Below are 14,507 nucleotides of genomic sequence, written 5' to 3' on the forward strand. Positions count from 1 at the left end.
GTTGATGCTTAAATGATCACTTTGCTTTGTCTGGAAAGTTTCTTTGCCTAGTTTACCTGCTGTGTTTCAGCTAACAAAACCTGTCTAGAGGATAGGGGCTACTATATTTAATAAACAGAAAGGGCAAAGAAAGAAAAGATGTGCTCAAATTTATGGAAGTGAATTAATTTCTGTGTGACAAATTGAATAAGCTCCCAGCAAAGCTGGGTTGAAGGCTAGCTCTCAGTTGGAAATTCTTTTAAAATCTGTGGAGATCATACAGACTGTAAAGACAGCGGATTATATGCATTGAAGAGAGTAATTCCTAGCTGATTACATCAGGGAAGCTACTGAATTCCCTAAATTCAGGATGAGAACTATAAAATGCAAGATTGGTATAGAGATGGGAAAGTGGTGATTTTAACTGTGTTCCACTGTTCCTATCACCTCTAATAACTAAATCCTTAATACAGTAGTGACTATGTTCATTGATGAGCACCTCAGTTTTACAGAGCTAAGAGAATTGTATGTTTCATTTGGCAGTACTTCTATTGACTCTTTTCAAGTAATTCTGGTTAAGTATTCATTCAGCACCGATTTATACAAGCTATAGCAGACAGCCTGTGTCAGAAAGTCTTCAGAGTCTGTTTGTCTAATTCAAGTACTCTGTCCAGAAAGGCATTGCTTTTGAGTACTCAAAACCTATTCATTCAGTTCCTTATGCTGGCAGGCACAAAACACACAATACTTTTCAGTTTGTAATCCATCTGCAACACCTGAATTACTACAAGCACTTGTCATACACTGAAGAGAAAAAGGGATGCTGACAAAAGGAATTTAAGGAAACCAGTCCTAAACTGAGTCTTCCTGAAAGCATTTTAAAAAAATATTTCTGTGCCCTTAAGCTGTGCATGTCTTAAAACATGCAAGATCCATGCTTATAAGGAACTAAAATTCTGTCTTCTAGAATTTAGGTAGTTAGTTAAAACTTGTTGGTTCTATGTAAGTATTTTGTACTAGTGGAAAGTCTTGACTTCTCAAACAAAAACCAGAATTACAGTTGGTTCTACTCACAATCAATTTCACTTAAGATGTAGCAAGAGAAATTTAAAGACATAGCAAGACTTTCCCAGGGAGATAAAATTGATTTTAATGCTTTATTTCAAGATAGACTGTGCTGGGCTAGCTAGACCATATGAAATTGGTGCCAAGTGATCCTCACTCAGATTAGCAATACATCCATTTAAAAGGACAGTGATACAGCGCCTGATAAAGCTCTTGTTGTTACATCACTTTTCTAATTTACAAAAATGTGTGGGATATTAATGCTTATTTTTTAGTTCTTGTATAGCATAAGGACATTTATTTTCTAGAACATTGTATTCCATCTTCTTGTACCTACCTATGGTGTTTAACTTCCCAAAACTAAAGCAGAATGCCTTCACAATCCCATCCTTCATTAGGGTAGAAGAACAGTATCTAAGCAGTTTGATGTAAGTTTCAGTATTAAAAGAAAACTTGAGTGGGTTTACTGAATCTATCCATTCTTTCTGGATATCACACAGTTTCCACATTAAATGAAAGTAATGGGTGGTCCTAATGTGAAATCTCACAGTGGCAGTCCGAGTTCTAAGTTGGACTTTGGTTATTTGTAACTCATATTTAGCCTTACAGAAGAGCTAAGTGCACTGTGATCCAAATAACTAAATTCAACTTTAAATCTCTTCTCATTTCAGTAATCTAAGTCAGAAATTTGTGCACTGCAGACATTTGATATCTCACTCTCTCCCGCTTGCTAACACAATCTTGTTTTCCACATATAAATGGCAAGCTGCCAATTAGGGAAGTACACATGCTGCAATGCAAAGGAAAATAAGTAGATATGTCTGTATATATTAACTACAAGTCAGAGTATTGTCTAGTGCAGCTGGAGTGAAAAACACTCCAAAAAAGCTAATTACAACTCCAGTCTTCATTATTATAAGCAAAAGCTTTTGTGAGATAGGGTTACAGTTCTCATTGCAGTATATTTCTTTTTTTTAAGTCTTTGTTATTATTTTTCCATTGATTCAAACTCTTAAAAATAAAATTGTCTCAAAGCTATTAAAAGAACAACAAAAATCTTAAAACAAGGCAATTTATCCAACTATGGTGCAAAGCATAAAATTATCTTAATTCATTCCATCACCTCTATGGCCTTATACTTGCTTTTATCCATATGTAGAACACAATTCAAACAAAACCACCAGAATGACAAATAAACAAAATCCATTAGTGTAGGTTAAAACATTTTTATAAGCTTCCTTAAGGAAAAACAGGTGAAGCCAGTAGGAAACCAGGTTCATCTGGGCTCCTGTTCCAGGTTCAGAATGATGTAATATGAGAAACTCCTCTTTGTTTATTCCCTGATTCCCAAGCTGTGAGAAGCTGTGTTAGGATTATTCCCTTTATTCATGCTACTATATACCAAAGCAGACCATCTTTTGGACACAGCTATAGAGTAACAGAGAAATCTAGGTAGTTCTGTATGGAACAGAGTAATATATTGCCCTCAATACCCAAGCAGCAATAATGTAGATTGGGATACTAAATTTAACAAACCTAAAAACTCCCATATTATCTCTTTTCTCTCTGTACTTACTGTACAAGTTCTATAAGTATACTGAACATCTATAAACCTGCTAAAAAAATATAACTAATTATATTTTATTCATTTGCCTCTCAATTTCAGAAAAAGAGACTTAGCATAACTAAATTTTGTGGGCTCTGTAATCTCCACGTGACTGTGCTGCATTTTCTCCTCATGAAATGCCTGGCATCTTCTTGTGCCACACTACTCAGCATAAGCTGCTTTTCTGTAATTCATAGGCCACTTCTGTACAGGGCTGTTGCCATTTTTCATTTCCAAAAGCAACTATATGAAGTGATAGAACTCTCAGAAATGGAAAAAACGTGTCCTACTTTTAACTTAACAGAAAATGGCATTTCATCTTATAGCACTGCCAGTGCACTTGCTCGTAATGTGATGTGTCATGTAGGTTGAAGTGAATTTCTTTGCCTCAAGGATCAAGTGCCACTTCTCACCAAAAATGTAAGAAGATTTCACTTCATGTTTGACTCCTTATTCACAAGTACTGCAGTCTTTGAATATCGGCTTTTCTGTCAAGCTGGAGGATGGTGATTCATAAAGTTAAACTTCATGTGGAGTGGTATCATCTTAAAAGAAAACTCCTTCAGAAAACATTTCCAGGGATTAAAAGGGAATTTATAGTCAAAAAACAGACACACTGACTCCAAAATAGCTGTTTCACATTTAGCAGTAAATCGACTATTTCAGACAGATCTCTTCATTCTTTCCAAATTTCACTGAAATTCAAAGTAGAACAGGACTAGTTTTGAACTCAAAGTTTTGTGGGCTGGAAAAAGTGAGTTTTCTGCTTACCTGTGGTCATGAAATATTTATCAGTTTCCCATTTAAAAAAATAGCAATGAATGCTATACAGTGATTCATTTCTTTATATGAAGGACTTCATAAAAATTAGCAATCTAGCATTCAGTGGTCACATGTATTCAACATACTGAGTAATGCTACTTTATCTCACCCTTATAAAAGCACAACGTGGCCTCCCACTAAGTTATTTAGTGCTTAATGTCGTGGGCCAGAAGTACCTCAAAGTTGTTCGGCATAATTAACAATTAAAGATAGAACTAAATACAAAATTTGCGAGGAAATTTGCAAGCAACCTTAATGTGCAACACTACCAACCTAAATAATTTCTAATAAAAGGTTTTTAGTCCATTTTGGACAAGTGCATCTACTTATTACAACTTTTCCAATTAAATATCCAGTAAAATCATCTAACAAAACATAAAAATGCCCTAAGATCAATCCCCCAGATAAAGTATATTTATCACAATCCCAGATCCAAATCGACTTTTCAGGTGTTTTCATAGAGAATAGCAATTGCTATGAGTTATGCAGATTTATTCAGGAGAGGGGAAGGAAGGCTTTTGGACTTTGATTATTGCAGCTTGGGGGAAAAGAGGAAAATAAATGAGATTCAGCTCTGTTTTAAAAATAATTCTGCTGCCAGAAGATTCCACCATCACAAAATAGGTGATACCTGTAACAAGCCAGAGAAGATAAAGACCTTTTCAGCCTCTGTTTATGACCACAGCTAAGCAAATGTGCAGCTAAAACAAAGGTACCTGAGACCCTTCTGCTGGGCCTTCAAAACCTTCATCATGGTATTGTAGATAAGAATGTTAAAGAGATGCTTCTCTTTCTGAGAAACATCTTCAGCCTTTATCAAAATTACAGCAGGCTTTCATTTACCAAGCCATGGTACTGATTGCAGAGGACTTCTCATGGAGAAAACTCCATGTTTCACAGGAATTCAGCAGAAGAGTGTTTTACCATTGTCTTCCATTTTAAAGCTATGAAGAGGGCAAGGTATACACATCAAAAAAATTTTTAAAAGGAGAGAAGAATGTTTCAGAGGGTCTTCAAAGATTTGACTGAGTTGTGGAATTAATAAAAAATACAAATTCAGAACTTATAAGTATTTTGAGCAACCATCAAATTTAGGGCTAATCTCTTAAGAGAAATTTCTCACTGTGAATTATGTGCTGGACTTGTTTTTGTTGGTTTTTAGCACCAGGAAGTTGCCTCCCAAGTTAAAATGCTGGTTTGTTTATTGCAATATTGTAAAAAAAAAAAACTATCCAACAAAAGAGGCAGTTATTTCTGTACAAGACACAATACCATTCCATTAGAAAGGTTTATATGAGTAAAAGAGGCATACAAATATTTAACAAATATGTATCTTCCTTTATCAAGTGGAAGCCAAGTACATGGCAACATGCTTGGGATTAGAAGGTGGAAGATGACTAAAATTTCTTTCAATGGAGTCTCATCAAGGTTAGAGCTCTCCAGATTAAAAACAACAACAAACCCCACAAAAACCTCTCCAAAAAAACAAAGCCAAACACCAGTAAAACCTTAATGCACCCTACTTTATATACCTCAAATTATTCTGGGACTTTAGCCCATCAATTTTTACCTTACATGAATTTTTACAGAAGGCTCGCCACACATTTTAAGGCAGAAGGATCAGTGTAACACTTCATTTTTAAAGAAATGAATATGCAATTCTGCATCGTTTTGTGATTAAGAGGAAAAATTATTTTGACAGTCAATCAGAAAGAGCAACAAAAGGAACACAAAGGGGGTCTCAGTTCAATAAGTACTGCTTATCTTTGCAGAGAGAAATTTTGTCTGGAAGCATTAAAAATGCAGAGTCAAAGCACTCCTCTGCAATATCAGAACTCAGCATCATGAGGCAAAAAGTTTTTGCAGGATAGTGATTTAAAAGTTTTCCTCCTAGTTGAAAAGAATTAAAATGTACTGTTGAAACCTCTTCAATGAACCAACACCACTGGCCAGGCTGTAGTATCTGCCCAAGGCATGCACTGCTCTGCTGCCTTTACCAGGACAACTGGTGGTGGAAGAACAAACAAAAAGCCAAACTGTTTCAGCCAGGCAGAACCACCCCCAGAGTGTCCCAACTATGGCTTTACTGCAGGTGAGAAGCAGATCGAAACTCTCAAAGTGAAGCAAGATGTAGAAGAAACTTCGACAAGTACAACCTGCCCTAACTTGGAGGCAAGAAGCATTTAAATGTTAATGTCTATATATGCTAATTTAATTAGTGAAATGAGGTATTGTATGTCATACTACTTCGAATAAAACAAGACTCACTGCATACACCAAAATATTATTTGGCATATTGTATACTTATGAAGTTTGCCATCTCTGTCCCCCTTCCTATAATAACTCCAGGGAGGAAGTACTGTACAGAACCTGGCTAAAACAGGGCAAAAGTTATTTAACAGAACTCCCTTTTGTACCATAAATGAAGGCTTCTATTACACCTATGTCAAGAATACAATCTAGTAAAAAATGAAAACTTTAAAAAAGTAAAAAAGAAAAAGCACTGGATACTTACAAAAGAGAATAGTACTTGTTCTTTATGAGAATAGAAAATTACCTCCTTTAGGGAAAAAGGAGTGGAAGAGGAAAATATCACTCTCTTGTTCTACTTCCCTATATGCTTTACTACAACAAATCCAAAAATGCATCTATTTAACTGGTCACATTATATTTAGGTCACCTGAAAGAAATAATGCCTCTGGAAAGGCGCAGTTCAAGGTAGCTACAAAGTCTTTTACAAAAACATTTAAGTAAACAAATAAAAATCCTGTTTCATCCTCTCATATTCCTATCTCCTGGCTTTTCAAAAAATACAGGTAGCTGTGTTTAAAGGAGTGAGAACATGAGACACATTGATTAAGTGAGTCTGAACTTAAACTAGGACATCAAGAAATAATAGCTGCAGGTATTCCCTTACTCCTGTGCTGCCAAAAAAAGCAACTCTGCTATTTCTTCCTCTGATTACAGCGGTGCATTTGAGTTTCTAATGGTTAAAGAGGGCACTACAGGATTTTTTTTTTTTTTCAATTACTGTTCCGCGTAAAGCAAAACTTTTAACTTGCAGGATCTGTATATGAAGTATTGAAATTTCTCTCCATTTTTGACTCCCAGTACTGACTGTCACAATAGTGAGAGCACAGTGAAGACTCTCAGGGCATTGCTCCCCCTTCTAAACCCCTTGTAAGATGCATAACAGAAAGACTTGGGAGAGCCAGGAGGCCTCTCACTCTACAGCATCACTGAAATAAATGCAGCAGCAACTGTCCCTTTCAAAGATCTTCTCTAATGTTAGCAGGTATCTTCTATTCCCTAATTTACAAAGAAGAAACTGAAAGTCTAAATCTCTTTTTTCATTGACTTTCTAAAGTGAACACCTCAAAATTAAATGCCTGAATTCACATATCCTGTTGGCTATCCATGGATTTTATTACCTGATGACAGTTCAGAGCAGTTTTTCTATTTCACTTCTGTTCTGCTCCCCGACAGCCTGCAGAGCTTTTGCACACAGTAGGCCAAACTTTCTGAGAGGCAGCCAATAGCAGTCACACAAAAAGGAACTTTGGGGCAAATTCTTTAAGTCTTAATATATCTGCATGCTTCTACTTTAACACCTTCACAGTAAATTACAGTATTTTTGTCCATACAACCATTATTTAATTTAAAAGGAGGATGAATAGAAATATCTTCTTTAAATTGTATGCCAAAGTAAGTTTATTGCTTAAAAGAAATAAGCAGAGCTTCCCAATTTCTGTGAATTAAAGGGATTTTCAAAGATTTCCTACAGTAAATGTGAAGCACCCTAAAATATATATTCTTAACATATTTCAGTAATGGTATGGAATGTAATTAAAAGCTTTTATATTTGAAGTTGAATGAAAATTCATTTTTCTTTACTTTCTTCTAGTTAGGTTTCTTATAAGAAGCTTGCTGTTAAATCAGAAACAAATCTTTACCTTTAAAGTAGAAAAAAATTTAAAATTATGGAGAAGCTATGAATCAAGTCCAATCACAAGCACACACACAAAGGAAAGTATGCTAAAAGTAATTAAAAATCCTAGAAGAAAAAAAGATTGTTGTATTAAAAGGTGAGGTATAATCAGTAATTGCAGTTACTTTGAACCCTGCAACTTTAACAGAGTAGGGTTTAGATAATACCCTATTAAGAAAAGTCTTCATTCTTTTGGAAAAAGGCACAAGATGATCCTTACAATAGCACATAAAGTAAACAGAAAATCTAGATAATAACCTGGAAACTGCTAGTTATCAAGAATTCCACTTGGAAACGATGTACTGTAAGACTAAAGATAGCAAAATGTTGCCACCAATACCTAGTTCTGTTAGAACTGTAACATTTCATATCAGCACCTTTAGATTAAACTGAGGTTATATCAGTAATCTTACTCTACATTAGTCTAGTATTTACTATAGTCATTAATCTCTCTGAAATATGCTTTAAACAACTTACACATACCAGTGCACACAGCACTGGTAATATATAATCTGACAATTCAATGAATTCAAACTGTTCACTGATGGATCACCTTTCTTTCTAAAAGAAACACCCTAAACATGGAAATCTCCATCTTTTTTATGAAAAACCACATCGCAAACTGAATACAAAGATCAGGCTCAATATAAGAGTATTTTCTGGGACATGACATTGAAGATATTAAAGTTTGGTATTAAAGAGACTTGTATATTGTTTCCTTTTTAATTAGAAAAATTTCTAACCCTATATGCTGCACATAATAGATCTAGACACATGATTTTCAAATATCCAAAATAAATGAAAAAGCAATGCAATTTTATTCACAGCTTTGCTGCGTATGGTAACTTTTTTGTGGCAAAGAAAATGCCATTTCCACAATAAACTTCATTCAGAGCTCAGGAGTTATTACAGCTCTGAGCTAGGGAAAAAACTTGATTAAACTCCTTATAGGTACCCTGAAAGTACATCTTCAGCTGTTGTCTGACTGTTACAATAGGCATTTGCAGTGACATCTGAGCTACTTATTTTCAGTAAGAAGCCAAGCACTTGTGTCAAGTAGCACCACATTCCACAGGTTGTCTCATTTAAAAGCTGTAAGTCTAGCTAGATATTGGCATGCATGATTCAAGGGGACAGAACTCAGTACTTAACAGGGGAGGGAAAAGCTTTTAGAAGATAACAGAAACCAATTATAACCTGTGAAAATATAGAAACTCATTGAGGAAAATGGGAGTAACCTATGCTTAAGGTTAGATACATGTGCTCAAATATCTCACTTAATCAGTCAACAATGAAAGAGCAACTGCCAGGAAACATTTTAACCTGACAAGGTATTGTAAAGAGCGTGGTCCTCCTTTGGGATATAGTCTAAAGCTTTAATAGTACAAACTACAGTCAGTGGAAACAATGTGAGATACAAATGTTGGGGTGTCTTTGAATTTACTGAATTCCTTCCAAAATGCCTTATGGTGGACTATTTAGTATTCATCACCATGCTTCTGTGGAGCAACGGCTGTTAATCTTCTAAAATATACAGAAAAGGAAAAAACATCAGCTCTACAAACAAGCTTATTTTGTCCTGTCTTGTCATTTTTTAACTGAAAGCACAACAGCTCACCTATGGGGGGAATTATATAGCTAAAGCAGGAATTTACTGTCCAAAGTATCTAAGAATCAGTTGAAACAAATTCACTTTTCTTCTCTTTTCAAGGTCAGCAAGAAGATGACAAACAGTCTGTATTACACAGTTGTATCATATAGTCAGCATGCCAGACGATGAACCCATAATTCAACAAGCCCAGACTTAAGGTCCAGCACAAACACAGAGTTAAATGTGCTTCCCAGTACTTCTGAATATTGCATTCAGTCATGGCTGCTCCCTAGGAAAACAACCAATCCCCCAGCCACGCAGACAGAAACCTCCTCCTTTTCCTGCGCCTCCAACCTTCCCCCTCCAGGGTAACCCAAAAAACCAAAGAAATCAGAAGTATGGCAGGCAAGGGTAAGGCTGAATTTTTGTCTGCACAATGTGGAGTTACTGAAATGTGAGATAAATAGCACTGCTCTGGTTTTACACTGGTACAGAAGAGATGAGGGTCTAAGTCCCCTTTTGTTGTTTAACTGATTTTAACAAGAGGAATTGGGAGAGGGAGAGAAGGGTTTCCAACTACTTTCTCTGAAAAGTTATCTTTGAAGGGAAAATGCAGCCTTCAAAAAGGAAGAAAATTGAAAGATTTTCCTCAAGTTTCCTTTCATTTCTTGTCATCCTAAAATACATATATACAGTTTGTTCCAGGAAATGTCTGAAATGCCTTCTGGTAGCTTTTACATAAACATGAAAATCTTCTTTTGAGTTCAAAGAATTCCAAATAATGACAGGGGAAGAGATCTTGGACTGTAACACAGATGTAAACAAAGGTCACAAATCACTCTCAATAATTACAATGCATTATCATTACTTTTTGAGTTTTAGTCTGCTATCACATTCAGTTGAATTAGACATGAGCAAAGCTCTGCTGTGCCTCCACAGCAATCTTTTCCTGTACACTAAAAGCAGCAGACCTCAGCTACATTTCTCAGTCAGGAGCTAATGTTTCTGGGTACATGTTACTGTTGCTGTTTCATTTGTCAGTAAAGCCTTATTTACTTGCTTCCTGTTATTAATTATGGGAAACAGGATCTCTTCAAACTGTAGGAGAGGCTCTTTTAACTCCTGTCTAGACTTTAAGACAAAATATTGATGAGCCCTTTAATGTTTGTGCAGTGACACAATCTGAGCAAAAAAAACCCCCATCGTTACCTCAAACAGCTTAAGGCTCCTTATCACACGTTCACAAAAAAAAAAAAAAAAAATCCCTTAAATCACTCGGGCTCACATTCTTATTGTTAGTCACTGAAGTAAGGTTTCCTTTCATAGTTGGATACTTTCTTCATCTGTCACACTGATTAATTAACAGCTCACAGTATGAGCCCTGAGCTTAAATAGCCTACTGCAACAAGGAGGAGAGATCAACTTTAATATTCCATAAAAATCTGAAGAGGAAAAATGCTTTCCTTAGTATGAAGGGATCTGTCTTCTAATAATAAAAAAATTAACTAATTTCTGTTCAGTTACATTACGTGAGGAGATGAAAGCACCCAGCTTGCGAAGGGAGATTGCAGGAAAGGATTACGACAAAAATCAGAGAAGACTTAAGCATTTTAAATTAAACTGTTGGCTGGAAACAACCAAGTCTTGAACACCAGTGAAATTATTTTCATCATCATTAAGAAAAGCCAGTTTATCAACTAATAATGAGCAAATCTATAAAAACACAGTACCATTGCCTGTAAAGATCTATGGGGAAAAGGCATGCAATTACATGAAATGGAGAGTTGCTAAAACCTTAAAGCTAAAGCTGGCTTTAGCCAAAGCATTTGTTCTCTCACACACACCTCTTTCCCAAACTGTTACAGTCCAGCAATTATTTCAGGAGTTGGACTTTCAATAACTTCAACTTCTCCCCCTTTTTTAAGCCCCTCCAGTACTGCTGAGTGGGCAAAAATTACAGATGCAAGAAAAGCTGACAAATGAGTGTAAGGCCCCTCCTCTCCAGTGCCTTGACAGTCAGAACCCCTGCCAAAACATGCCTGGAAGCTAGTGAGGGGACAAAGACACAAAGATTCCATTTTTTCAGGGAAAATAGATTTCATGTAAAAACTTGAAAAAACTATTCTTCAGGGAGAAGAATAGCACACAGGCACATATGTAATCTCAAAAGCAGAGCAGGAATGAATGTTTCAAGAAAAGGTGAAATTATATGTGCTTAGTGAGTAGGCTCAAATGCTATTTGACACACGGCTTTTTTTAAACTGCAAAGTGCTACAGGGGGTAGGAGAGGGAAGGCTCCTATAAAGCCAGAAAAACATTTTCAGTCATGGAGAACCTTCCATTTGACATGATCCAAACTAAGAGTTCATGGCTGTTGCTCTAAATCATCTCCCATAACACTGTAGTACACAACCAAAACAAAGTAAATCCGGCTTTTTAGCTCAAAACTGTTTGACTGTGTTTACTACTAAAAGATGCTTCCCCCCACGGTGTCATTAATAAAGTTACAATGAGTTTAAAAGCCTGGTACCTAGGCACATCCAAGTTTTCCAGCTTTTCATAACAAGTTTACTACTTTCATGACTGGCACTCCGCACTGAGCTGGAACAGGTCTGCCTCTGAGCAGGGAGATGCAGCAGTGAGGTGAATGCAGGCAGAGCAGAAGAAAAATCAACTATAGGATTTCTTCTTGAAACTAGTCAAAGTTGGGGGAAAGTCCATTTTGTGGTGGGGAATATTTGGACAGCTCAAGATTGTCACTAATTTAAAAATAAAAAGGATATTCACGACACATTAGAATTATTAGAATCAGCAGATTAGAAACTATTGCTTTAAGTATGATTCTTTAGGACTCAGTGGGAAAAGAAGCTACTGTTAAAAATAACATAACCTCCTACAAGATGGCTAGTTTAGGAAGTAAAGGTGTAAAATGAAGTTTTAGTCATCAGAAAGGTTTTCAAAATGCTCCCAGTTCTGATAATTAGTGCTCATCAACATGTAACAGTCTTACAAGCTTTCCACTTGTAATATACTTTGTCTTATGGGAGGCTGCTTCTACAGAGGCACTCAAATTCAGCCAAAGTCTTTCAGTCTTGCAGCAGAACACTAGTGCAGTATAAACAGAACATAGAAAGTATAATATAATAAACATTATAAAAATGTGATTAATGCCCTGAATCGACAAGTTTGTGATTGAGGATAAAAAAACTGATGAGAGCACTCCAAAAAGACCCTCAAGGGCCCTCTGCCTTGCAGGAAGAACCACAGGCAGAGAGCTCAGCTCTCTGCTGGGTTTACCCTCATGTTCCCCTTCCTTCAGCCCATGAGGATGTGGCACATTTCTGACTCTGAACCCAGGTGCTGCCTCTCTTCTGTCTGCTCCTGAACGCTGCTCTGCCAAAAGACTTAAGAAAGAAAGGGCTGGTAATCCTTTGACTAACTAATAAATCCCCTTCAGGATATCAGCACTGTTACACAAGGATTGGGGATAGTCCAGAACTATTTATTAAAAAAAAAAAAAAACAAACACCAAACCAAAACCCAACCCTATTCTCCACATTATACCTGAGGTGAAGTACCAGGAACATCAGAAAACTTGAACACTGACCATTTAGCTGCAAATCCATGTTTGTTCATGAAATTTCTTTACATTCCTTTGGCTGATCCCACTATACTCTCACTCGCTAAGTCTAGACATATTGTAATATTTCACAGCCAGTCAGTATCTAAATTATTTTGGGGTTTTTTATGCATTTTACCATCCATCACTCAGCCCCTCCTAAATGCATACCTGTGTCCATTTGGTCTCCATTCTCACCAGACCAAACCATCATTTCATTTTGTTAGTACAGAGAGATCCTAGATGTTATCTTATTGCAGAGATGAAAAAAAGTCTGTAGCTCCCAGTCTGATACACCTACTGTCACAATGACCTCACTTCAAATTCTTATAAAATGAATCCCAAACTCTTCCTCTACCCCACCCACCCTGAAAGTAGAACTGCTGTACTTGTACACATAAATCAAGAATAATAAGACTGCCTGATTTCCAGCAATATTCAAAGATAAAAGGAAATTTAGTTCTGAAGTAAAATTCTAGAAATGTAAACAGAAGAGCTATATGGAAGAAAAAAAAGTCTGCAGTTAATGACTTAGGTAAGAGAAACAGCAGAGAATGAAATAAGATGTATGAACAGTTACAAACATGCTTTATCATATACAGCTGGTAAACTCATTCTTCAGAGTATCAATACAAAGTAATCTTCACAGAGAAAACTCAGGTTATATCAGATTATCAAAAGAGTGCAGCAGTGAAAAATATTATCACTTGATTTCACACATGTTCCGTCACTCACCTAACACTATTCCTATCTAAATACTTTTAAAGATTACTTGAAAAACAAATGTTAGCATTATTTCAACCTATAGAAGCTGTTGAAAGTCAACATGAAATTTTGCATCTGTGCCTAATGTCTGTCATTGCAACTGAACTCATTTTAATGGCCGCACGTCCAGGCAGTGTGTGGCACAGGGCTTGAAAAGGAAGGAGACTTATGTTTTACTTGGCACTGGTACAGCATAGGTCTTTAGCATGAAATTTATTAGTATTAATGGACATTGTGTAATTAAAGCACTGTGCTTTAATGCCCTGAGGGTTGATGAGGCTTTTTTCATGTCCTATAAAATAGACAAATAAAAAATGTGAGATTTTTTAAAGCTATTCAAAGAATTCAAACATGCATGTTCCTCCTTTAATCATAATAGAGAAGGCGTAGCTGAACAAGATGGATCCAAAATTCTCAAAATGTCTTCCATGAAACCACAAGATGGTTAATACTAGACACCAGGTTTTTTGAGAACATGCTATGTAATTACAGTATTTTGAAAGGCAAGTTCTTCAAAAAGTAACCATTAGACCACTAAAAAGTATAGATTTGAAAAAAATATTTTTACATCGAATATACTGTACTTACTGGGTACTAAACTTGTTTAAAGGAGTTCAATTTAATAAAGTGCCTTTGAGAAGCAACTCAAATATTCATTACTGGAGCCCTGGCATTTTCTTTCCTGAATGCCAAGAATTTAGAAGGTTTTGAGAATCCCACCAACTAACACACTGCATGTCAGTGACAGGGGGAAGCATTTATGTAGTTCCTCATCTGCTTTTGACTATCACAGGCTGAGATTGGAATAAAATTCAGAGCTACTAAAAAAACACAGGAGTGGTGCAAGTTTCATTAGGATTGATGCATGTCAGCAGTGAAGATCAGACTATTACCTAGACCTGAATTTCAGTAGTTAAGTAGGATTAATTTTCTGTAAGAGAAAATTAATCCAGATTACACTATGGAAGAAAAACAACACACATGGGTCTAGTATTTGATTTTTCAGAAACCTATCTTGCCAGCACTTAGCTGTAGTACTCCAAAATAATACTGGAGCTCATTTTCTGGCAAT

The 14,507-nt window shown here is 36.1% G+C and overlaps 1 long non-coding RNA gene across 8 annotated transcripts in view; it reads left to right on the forward strand.

The window, feature by feature from the left end:
* Positions 1–14,507, forward strand: part of LOC110479805 (uncharacterized) — a 61,739-nt gene that overhangs the window by 15,274 nt on the left and 31,958 nt on the right. The gene's annotated exons all lie outside the window — the stretch shown is intronic.

Source organism: Lonchura striata, chromosome 9, assembly GCF_046129695.1.
Source record: "Lonchura striata isolate bLonStr1 chromosome 9, bLonStr1.mat, whole genome shotgun sequence".
Lineage (NCBI taxonomy): Eukaryota > Metazoa > Chordata > Aves > Passeriformes > Estrildidae > Lonchura > Lonchura striata.